We start from the raw sequence: 12021 nt of genomic DNA on the forward strand, positions 1-12021 counted from the left end.
GTACGTATACCCCCTAGCCACCCCATTTTGCATTTAATTGTTGTCCCAATGCAGCCCCCCTTTGAATATGGCTCCCCTTCCGCCTATTACCCCAACTATTTATTTTTTTATTTTTTTTTAATTGGCAGAAATGATATGGTTAAGTGTCCTTTTCATTAGCTGCAGAAGCAAAAGTGTATTTTTTTTATTTTTTTAATACTTACGTTTTTTGCCGCATCCTTCACTGCTGCTGTGCTCCAACGTGCTCTTCTAGCTGTCACGAGGAGCTGTTCCGTGTGACTCCGCCCCCTTGAGCGGCCCATCACATTGACGATGTGACGTGCCGCTCAAGAGGGCGGAGTCACACAGGACACAGGGTGGCACTGTGCAGGCAGCGTGTCTTACGGCCGCTTAATGATTAACCATTGCAGCCGATGTGGCTGTGACTCTTAAAGCGTCCGTAAGACACGCTGGCCGCTTTAAGAGTCACAGCCACATCGGCTGCAATGGCATTTCGGTGTGCCGGCCAGTTCGGCCGGCCTACAGCGGATGCTGCGGTCGTTAAAGTGGCCAGATCAGCCGCTCAAATGGGCGGCCGCGCGGCCGTTTAATGTAGATTCAGGGCGGCCTGGGGGGCAATTGCCCCCCTGCCCCCCGGCCCAGCCCGCCCCTGGCGGTAGGTGTAGGCTAATGCACCATTTCACCATTTTTGGTGTTTAATGTGTTAGTTCTGGTTGTGAAACACTAGAGGATGTAAACAATTGGTTGATCCTAGGAATTAAAAAAAAATATTTTTGCTTTAAATAGATAATAGATAATGCTTTCTAATATTTAGATCACCTCTTTTTATTTTGGGTTAGTCTGAAGGTATATAGTGTTCAGAAAGATTTTTTTTCTGCTATACTGTCATTCTTGTGATCTGCCATATTCTGCCAACGAATCTATGAGCAGCAGGTATTCCAAGTTAAAGTCAACATTTGAAAAATCTATAAAGCAATTTCCACTTGCAATGTATTAAGAAATAAACATATGGATTACAGTGGAGGTGGATCACACAACATATTGCTCGTTAAATCAATGGTCAAAAGTGACTATTCCATGTTATCAATTTCCAATATCTAGAATAATAACCCTATGTAATTTCTCATCGCTGACTCAATGGGCCGAGAATTTAGCGTGCCCCTACAGGCATCCAGCAGACTGCACATGTACATCATTTTTGGACTTCTGGGCTTAAAGTGCCATGGTCAATTTAAATCTCTAGTAGGACCATATTTGTTCCACCAGTCACAGCTCTCTGCAACAACTTGCATGTCACTAGTGTATGCAAGTATGGTCACTTAATGTGGTCTTGTATAAAAAGTAAATAGTGAATGACACTAGTGAAGTGTTAAATGTATTGTTGGTAATATAAAGGTAGAATATAGTCGGTTCCAAATACTCGGTTCCAAGTACAGCTGGGGTATGGATCTTTATAATGTAATGACATGGATTTTGTGTTTAAAGGCAAATTATTCATATATATTAGAATGGAGGCGATTCCAAATGTTGTATTCTAAGGTATTTAAACAATTGGGTCTTTTTAAACTGTGACTGTGTTCATAAATCCTTGTAGTAGCAATACTTGCTTGCTTGTCATTGTTTAATTGTATTCATATTGAAGCTGCTTCAGCCACCTTCTATGGCTCCCTGAGCTGCCATAACTGAGCCCAGCTGTTATCAGATGATGTATTCCGCGAGGTCAATTCTAATTTTATCTGCAATAGGATCACATACTAAGTGAGTATTTTCATGATGTACAGCCTTAACTCCAGTAAAATGAAAAGGGAGATTTTCTGTATTGCTGCAGTTTTTCTTTCTAATTTCCTTTTCACCTTGTCGTGTTTGAGATGAAAGAAAAATAAATTACAATGCAATGAAACTCCTATATCTATCTATCTATTATGTGTGTATATACAATATATATATATATATATATATATATATATATACATTTTTGAGTTATAAACTATGAGGCACCTTTATAGATAATCAGAAGTTAATTGTTAAATTTAGTGTGTTGGATAATGGAAATTGAAAAAACTAAAATATAAAATATCTAACTGTCTTTTGGAGATTGACCAGCAGTATTTAGCATTATTCATTCATCCTTGGCATAAAAAAACGGGTTCTGTGGATTTTGTTTTTCTTCCCCTCTGTTTCCTGTAATGATATTAATACCACTAGATGTTTTTTGATGTCTTGCATTTTATGTGAGAGAATGAATTGACAAAATTGAACCAAAAGATCAGATTTATTTCACTGCTGAAACAGTTCAAATATTTTAATGCTAATACTTCATTTCAGGCAATCAAGTTTGATAACGAAGAATTCAAATACAGGGAACAGGTGTGACACTCAATCAAAAAGATATTATCCTGTAGCCCGTTCATTACAGTAGTAAAGCAAATGTGTTAATTTATTCAAGACAATGGCGTAATGCAGTAATACACAACCCCACTGCCCAAAGGATGCAAACAGGCATCTCTGTAACTCTGTGTATCCTTACCTGAAAACATGTAGTTTAATTAATTGTTAATTGAGATGCCTGTTCTCAACCTGGGGTATCCAGAAACTATGGCCTGTTTGTGGTCCTTGAAGACCAGACTTGTACACCACTGATGTAACACTGATGACTTGAGAGCCCTATTCCCTATGTATGTAACCTATTTTCAGTCTCAGTTGCTGTGTCTTAGACTGTTACACGTACCAAATCAATACCTAATTATGTGTTGCTTTTATGGTACAAATAAGCACAAGGTATATACAGTATGTTGCACAAAAAAAGGCAGTGTTATAACAAACACTTAAAGCTAATAAGTACCTGTACTGCATGGACAACATATGCCTATGTTGCTCTTCTATTTTTAAAGTGATTGAGACACAAACAATCTTTATTATAGCTGAATAAACCAGAAAGGACTCAAGCAGACTTGGCCATATACATCAAAAGGGGAGCAGTGCCAGTTGGAGCTGACTGAAACTACACCTACCCTTTGGTATGTTGGTCCTGGGGCCAGTGATATATTTTAGTTGGGTGCTGTCCTGAGAAATAAGACGTTAAAAATGAGAATAAAGGTATGGACCACATTATAATAGTCCTAATTGTGATCCACGGCAAAGCCCCAACCACCCAGCCCTTGTTAAGAAACACTTACATGGGGAATTGTTGCAGCTTTTATTAAATTCTTGTATCAGAATTACATATAGCTGGGGTTTTTGTCAGTTTTGGATTTTTTTTTTTAACAGTTGTGGTGCCTTTTACATTTGCTGATGTGCTTTAAAGTGAAATGTGACATAACTGGCATAACAAAAGCTGATACTTAAAGACTACTAGAACCAATTAGCTATCACCAGATTAAAAGAATAGATTAAGGAATTGAGAAATAATTTAAGAGAGGGGAAAGATAAAATATGAGAGCAACAAGGCCATGCTAGAGAAATAACCTCAAGAATGGATAAGCCACATGGAAAGTCCTCCCTCTCTCATAAATCCCTGACGAATCTCCATGTATCTTGAAAGGCATGGGTATTCAACATGTTAGATCTAAAAAGAGATATTGATTGACTGTCATTAAAGACAAAGTTCCTTTAGATCTGTATGTGTGGAACAACTGAAGAGCTTAAAGGAAGGTTAATGTTCTAGTGATTTCTTTAATGAGTTATGCTGAGAACATACAGTAATTGTGTTATGAATTAAGAGGTTGACTTTTCTTTTGTCTTTTGCTGTTTCCTATTTATTTTAAAGTCAGTACTTGGGGATTTGGTGTTAGAACGATTGTGTATGCCAAGTAAATACTAGATTCACACTCATGCAAGAACGGATTGCAAATGGAAGAAACTTGAGATAGCTTTAAGCTGTCTTTTCAATTAAAGAGACTGTTTTCTGTTCCCCCACTAAAGAATAATGCATATATAAGTACTCTGAGTACGTTTATATATGTTTTTTAAAGACAAACAACAAAATAAAAGCACCTACCTGAAGTAGAAGCTGCAGCTGCCTTACTTCTACTTCAGTGCGATGATTCTTGCCACTGATTCTGCTTCAAGCAGTCAATGTTAAAGTGCATGTGAGACACTGAAGCATGTATAAATACACAAAGTAATTCAGCGTATGGCAGTGACGATGACATGAAGGGCAACGCATACCTTTAACATTGAGAGTATGACAATGCTTATCTTCATGATGGTTGTAAATCCACAGAGTTTGGAAATGTATGTAATGCAATAGATGTTGCAGAAATATATACATAAATATATAAATAAAGTTTTATTCAGGGTATTTGGAAGCAAATGTAAGCCAAGCCTGACATACACTGTACAAGAAAGGCCATCTTCCAAATGGTATTTCATCAGTTGGATATCTTATTATTGCCTACTGTGAAGCAACAAAAACATCATGCAGCTATGACGCAAAAGCAGCGACGAAATAAAGCAGCAGAAAGGAAGCTGGTACATTTATTTTATCCCAAGTAGACATTTCATAATAGACTGTAGATATGATTTTTTTGATTATACCCTTTTACTTAAATAGTTCAAACCATATATAGATTGATACCAAATGCCAACTTGAAGCAAGAATAGAGACTCAATAGGTACTCATACGGAATCAGCCAGTGCTCTAAAAATAAAACGCAATGATGTTGTGATAATAAAAGACAGTTGGAAAATAATGAGACTAATGTCAACGCGTTAGAACCGGTGCTTAACTTGAAGCTAGAGCGTTATTTTATAAGCGCAGTTCTACATACAATATAAACAAAAAATTAGAAAAAGGAAAAGAGTTACGCTGCCAGTATATAAGTACAACAGAACAAAGAATCGGGACAGATCAATTAGATGTATACAGTCTTTTAAATTCAGTTGGAAAATGTCTCTCAGTTTCCTCCTGTCACTCTGCATGGCTGATATTACTTAGCATAACACTACTGTACCACAATTCAGTGATTCATACATGTCATTACGTATAACTCAATCTTTTAGACTGAATAGACTAGTCTATATATAATTCAGAAATGTTCTATATAGTCAAAATAATGTTCCAGCTAATGAAACAATTGGAGCAAAGTGAACAAAGTAAAAGTAAAACATAACTGCTTAGGCTCAGATCCTCCAGAAGGACCAATCCAACACCTTCAAACACCTACCCACCCTAAATAAAGACATGAATCATTGGTGTGGGTAAGGGCATTGGACGCAGCTTTATTACAATTCCCCCTAATAGCATAACAGTCACATAACCAATAACAACCTGCCAGCTGCTAGGCCAAAGCCCATAAGGCGGTTCCAAACCACACGATACCAAGAGTTCTGGCACAGCAGGTACCATCAGCGGCCTGCTGGAGCCACCTCCCCAAGCACATTCAGAAGCTCAGCTTTCAGATCTTCCATGCTGTGACTATAAAATAAGAACCACAGAACAAAATCAACCAAGCACATCCATGATTAAATATCACAATACATTTATAGGGGAGGGAGGGAAATGCCTGTCCTTAGGCTTAAATTACCCATTTAAGGTGGCTGATGCAATCATTTTGGGCCACTACTTTATGTATCCACAAGGGAACCAAGATAAACAAAAACCGAAGACACCATTTGCATCATGGAGGGATCTATTCTATTATCCCTTTAATCACTTTGTAATCTATGCATTAATTCTCTGTAAATGCTGTTTCCACCAGATTTGGCTGCTTTATTATTGTTATTATTTAGCTGGACTTGCCTCCCAAACATCCCCTGATTTAAAAAAAAAAATTATTATTAGGCTTGCCTATTCAGTATTACAATGTTGTATTATGTTTATTTATTAAAAGCAAAACGGCCCTTCATATGTAAAGGTATGGCATAAACATTTAGCAAACACTTGGCTAAAGCCACTCCAAGGAGACAGCTAAAACTCCTGCCAAAATCGATAGATGAAACAAGATCTACTCTACCTTCATCTCTATGATCAAGAGATCTGTAAGAAAATATTATTAATTGTAGCACAAGGTTACAGGGATGACCGAGTCAAAGACTTAACTTCCATTTCCCACAGAGCTTACAAATCTAGATGTGCTGTCAATTACCAGTGTGACAGTATTTATGTTACGCTGTGACCTGGTATCCCAGTGTGCTTTCTAAACAGCATTCCTGCTATGATCAATTATTGTAGAAGCCAGAGGATAGATTGTATCAGCGGGCATCCCAAACGTGCCAGATCCCCAGTAAAGCAGAATATTCAAAGTAAGTTAAATGAAAAGGAACATCAAACTCATCATTTAGCATAAGAGAAGAGTCAAATTCATGCCTTATGAACCGTTTTGGGACTTAACAATGAGAGCAATAAGTGGACCACACAGGAGACAGCACTATGTTAATTAAGTTAATGTATAGCCTGCATGAGAAATATTCAGGCAGCTGTCAATTATATTTCTTGATTATGAAAGTGAGTAAAAATTAATTTTAATAGCTATTTATCAGACTCCTTAACTCCAGGAAAAAATGCATATGTTTTGGTGTTTTAAGGTTTAATCTATAAGGTATTGACTATAGAGTAATTATTTATGTACAGCGATGCTTGATGAGAACATAATAAAGCAGTAACAGTGACATAATATATCAGCAGTTGGACACGATGCCTTTTCAAGTACTCTTGTACTGTTTAAAGAATTCTGCATCAAGTGTACTTTCATGTTGTTCCATAGTTACTGAGGTTGGAAAGGACTTAAAGCTATTGAACCTGCAGAGTTCAAATGCAAACATATTTTTATTGTAGTACTACAGTAGCTTACAAACCCTTATTTAACAAGCACAATCAGAACTTTTGTAAAATTACACTAACCTCCTTTCCCATGACGAATGCACTTCTAACAAGACTGCACTTCTTACACCTCCCCATGAATGTAGTAGCGTCCAGTTTCGGTACCTCTTTACAAATAAAACAAGAGACACTTCTTTATTTTAAAAGCTTTATTAATGTCAGATATGGAATTATTTGTCCGCGGTGCGGACTTGAAATAACTTCAGCACCGCGACACTCAACCTTTATTAACATGTTACAAAGTGTCAAATATTATTACCACAACCAATTTGACACAATATATATCAATAACATAACCAATTGTAAACATTTTAATAACCACTTAATAACCAAATTAATAACCACATAAGTAACCTGCTGGTATGGGCGTGTCCACCTGTATCCCTGCTGAAACTGCTGGCGTCCCCCAGCGCGGCAGTCACATGACCATATGATTCACAGAGGCGCATGCCCCTGGAGTGTCCTGCACTTACACCTCTGTGCACCACAAGTAACCATACCTAGATGGTTAACTCCTGCACCGTACCAGCTTAAAACCAGAGTACCCGGCAAAATGCCAAAAGCAGGGGAGGGATGGGTGGGAAAATTTTCTTTAAAATGGTTGCCCCTATAGGCCACGACCCTTCCTTATATACCCCCAAGGGAGGGTAATTACCCCCTCCCTTCTGGCCCTGCACGTGCCACTAGCTTAACACCTTCAGTGCCAAAATTTCCCTTAGTCATGCCTTAACCCCTTCAACAGGCCTGACCATGGGTACCTTGTCCGCACTAAATTCATGTGGCCCCTCCGTCCAATTTCTTTTCCCTCCGGGGCTGTTCTTTATTATAAACTGCGTATGAAAGATACAAAACGTACTAAGTGTATCTGTTAGTGATATATAAATAAAAACATACATGTATACATCTGAAATAATGGAGCGCATACACATAGGGGAAGAATACAAAAACAAATACAATAGTGTAATATTGTTAAAAAAATTATATATTTATAATGTGTAAGTTCCACTCACAAAAGGACTGGATAAAGCAGGCTCATCAAAATGTCCCTTTCTAGTGTTTCCTCTTCCCTTTCTAACTTATCTCAGTAGATCTTAATTAAAAAGGGTACATCTGATTGACACTGTTTTTTAAGCTAATCAGACATAAATGCCCCCAGTGTAATAATTTGAAGTTTAACACACGTGACAAGCTTTCGATACTTCTATTCTTATTTTTTAACTTTCATGTTTTTTTGATACAAAACTAGGCCAATGGCCTGAAATGTTTATCATAGTTCTTTTGTTCCACATCTGATTCAATATTGTTGGTGATATTTTGGAAAGTTTGCGCTTTTTGGAAATAACTGTTATTGGAGAAAATAAGACATTACTGGCTGCATAGAATAGGAGGGTGATATTATTGTCTATACATGGAAGGATCATTAGTTGTTAAAAAGGTAGGCGTTGATGGGAAAAGTTGACAATATGGCCTGAGTCGGAGCATTGGGATTAAAAGGACCGCAATGATAGAGCGGTAGTACTGATATGGTCAGACCTAGGGAAGCACAAAACCTAAATACATCACTGTATGTGCTCAGAAAAATGTACCGCAAATCACATGACTTTGAGATATGAAAATGTGCGCAGTTTCCAGTTACCATTCATTCTACAATATAATCTGATATGTCAAAAAAACAAATTAGCATTTTCATTTCCTGGCAGATTTCAAATGTGTTATAAAAATTCTCACAAAGATTACTATTTCAGCATTTCTTCCATCTAGGAAAATGCTTGACACGGGTGATTATGTCTACAAAATTAGAAAAAAAAAACACCAAAAACAAATGCAGAGCTTTACATGTCTTTCCCTTGCTTAACAGAATTTTTTTTTTACACTGACATTAAATATAACATAGTCAGGAATAAATGGAGGCTATAGCACTGAATATTTCAGGAATTTATAGCACTGTCAGGGTAGCCACCTGTAGCTTGACTTTATTCTATAGAACATTACAATACATTATTCACTATTTTTTCTTCTAGAAGTACTCTCTCTTTTTAAATAATACATACTTGCTGGAAGGCCCCATGTGGACATGTATTTTCTATATTTTGTATCCCTAGCACAATATGTTTTGTGCCACTATATGCTGAAAACATTAAATACATACAGTCACACTGAAATTAATTTAAAGTAATAAACATATACTGCACAAAACATATATATGTGCTCAAAAATGAAGGTAAATCTTATTTTGGTTTCTAATTGAAGTTAGAAATATAGATAAAAGACTGTGTTTGCCACTAGACATATATAGTTACATATAGTTCATAAGGTTGAAAAAAGACCTAAGTCCATCAAGTTCAACCCTTCTACCTAACCTTTCTATTCTTGATCCAAAAGAAGGCAAAAAAACCCCTTATTAAGCTACTTCGAATTCTGCCATCAGGGGAAAAAATTCCTTCTTGACTCCAAGAGGCAATATGCTTAGAATACCCTGTTTTATGGGTACTCCCATATACATTTTTAGATACAGGAAAGGTAGGATTCTGCATACCAAGTGCTAGAAAGCATTGTGTGCATCAAGAATATAAAACATAAGTTAAAAAGGCCTTTTTGACATATATATTTAAATGATCTTGTTAACACGTGCATAACTAAAACTGGCTAGTGTTATTACTTATGCAAATAATGTATAGGGTAAGCTCTTAGCTACAACAGATATCTACAGTATAGGTATGGACCACTCATATAGAAATGCATAGATAATATTTATACATTTCTGTATGAGAAGGCCACATTACACACAGGAGGGAAAATCCTCGAAATAATCACCTCTCCCTAGTCTTGACCATGCCTTATATACCACACAATGGCAGAAAAATGTGTCTCTGGGGCGAGAGGGGAAGGGATAAGAGAGGCAAACTATTTATTTACCATGATTTGTATTTGTGAAATTTGTTAACAAACTTTGTTTTTTTTTTACAAGTAAGAATATAAAATAATTGTTAATAAATGATGGTTGCTTTTTTTAACATTGGGCAGTTTTTAGCAAGAAATATGATTTATTTTGTATGCATTTTAAAAAGGGGCATATATGAATGATATACGGTACTTATATATCTTTGCATTCTGTACACAGGCTCCATTGTAACATTTCTACCTTCAGAAAATAATATCTGATAATTCTGTGTGGATTTTTGCATGATTTTTATTTGGAGAACTGACACTGAAAGGAAATTATGGAAATTCACAGCCATAATGTGATCAAAATCATCAAACATATTTGCTAGCGAATAGAAAATGTGAATAAAATGCAACGCATTTGAATGTTCTTTGACAGTGGATGTAATGAGTTATAACCAGATTCCAGATTATCCCCAATGCCAGTCCTGGGAGCTATATAAAAAATATAATTTTCTGTTGTGAAATATGTGTGATCTGCCATCTTGATTGTTAAAGTAAAGTTTTGTTTTTCCATTGAACCTCTTAAGAGGTTAAGTTAATAATGCCCCTTTACTTACCTGCCAGTTCTTGCTACCTCCTGTGCACCCTCTACCTGTGTGTTTTTTTGTTTTTGTTTTTTTTTTTTTAAGAAATTAACCTGTATATGTAGCATAGAAACATAGAATTTGACAGCAAATTACTATTCGGCCCATCTAGTCTGCCGATTTTTCCTAATGTAGGTTTCCATATTTTTAATCAAGAAACATAATCAAATGCTACAGGAAACTATGACTGATGATAATAAGAATAGTAATAATAGCCAATTGTTTGCTAAATATATTCACTTATTTAAAAAATTATATATTATTGTTTATAAAAGCATGCATATAAGCTTTATATAAAAATAACTATACTTTGAAGATAATAATGAAAATACATTTTGTTGAATATTAAGAGAAGTATTTTCATAGAAAGCAACAAGACTAAATTAATTATGACCTCCATGAATTACAATATAGATTTGTGAACATAAAGCCATGTGGGGATTATGCTAATGTGTGTTTCGTGTTTCTACTAAATCTGTATAGATTTAATACAGGTCTTTTTTGATTTATTTTTTTTGCAGTTAAGCAGAATGTCTTTAAAATGCAAATTAATCTTTAATAGTAGAAATTCTATATAGTTGGATTTATTGTATTATTTTACTCGATGTGAGCGATCACTGACTTAGTCATGTACACAGAAGTTACCATAAAACTTTCTAATACAGTATTTTTACGATATACAGTAGTTGCACAGTGTTAGATAAAAAGTTAAAGGCCTTTAGAGGCACAAGCCTTAAAAACATTGAACGTGACATGGGTTGGTGCCCTTAGTTACCACTGAAATTCTTGCTGGGACGTCATTTTTTTACAGGGAGCAAAAAGGAAATAATGTCCTGATTCAGACCCAATTAAGACTGCACACACTAGCCTGTGCATGGCAAATACAGTGGGTAGTAGTAGTACTAGTTTTAGTGCCCGGAAGAAAATTGTGACACAAAATAGTTAATAGTGTAATGAAGGAATGTTGGTGTAAGAGTTAATTGCTAAATAAATGGTCAATACATAGGCATGTTTTTCAGCTAGGGCAAAAATAGAAACCTTGTCTTAATATGAAATGTCAAGATAACATATTCTTGCCCCTGGTGGGAAAGTAAGTTTCTATATAAGAGATAAATTAAGCATTTCGATGGAAGTAATCACAATTTTCTAGATAAGGGTTAACACACGCATTGGTAAACAACTTCTCATATACTGTCATATATTACTAAAGATGTAAAAGTGGTCACCTTCCAGATATGCTGAGAGATCATGCTTGGCACATAGCCAGGGGGGCAGTTAGAGCTGAGTAGCCCCCAGCCCATTGCCCCACCTTGTAACATACACACTTACAACCACATTCATTCTAAAACATAAAACACACGATGAGTAGCAATGCTTTTACCTCAGATTCTCATAATGTTGCGTTACATGACCTCACTGTGCTCCTGCCTCGGAGAGCTGGCATGTTTGTTTAATTTTGGACCTACCTAGGGGACAATTGTCAGGCCAGCTTTCCCTGAAACCATAGAAGCCTTCACCTGGTTTGTTTAGGCCTAGATGCACTATGGTGAGAGATACAGCGTCTGGGGTTTTGCTGAAACTGCTCCAATTTCTGCAATGTGAAAAACAAAATTTAATTCAGGTTTTTAAGGTCTTGGTCAATTGCAATGTCCATGATGTCAAATGGGCCAC

The sequence above is a fragment of the Spea bombifrons genome, chromosome 1, assembly GCF_027358695.1.
Source record: "Spea bombifrons isolate aSpeBom1 chromosome 1, aSpeBom1.2.pri, whole genome shotgun sequence".
NCBI classification, from domain to species: domain Eukaryota; kingdom Metazoa; phylum Chordata; class Amphibia; order Anura; family Pelobatidae; genus Spea; species Spea bombifrons.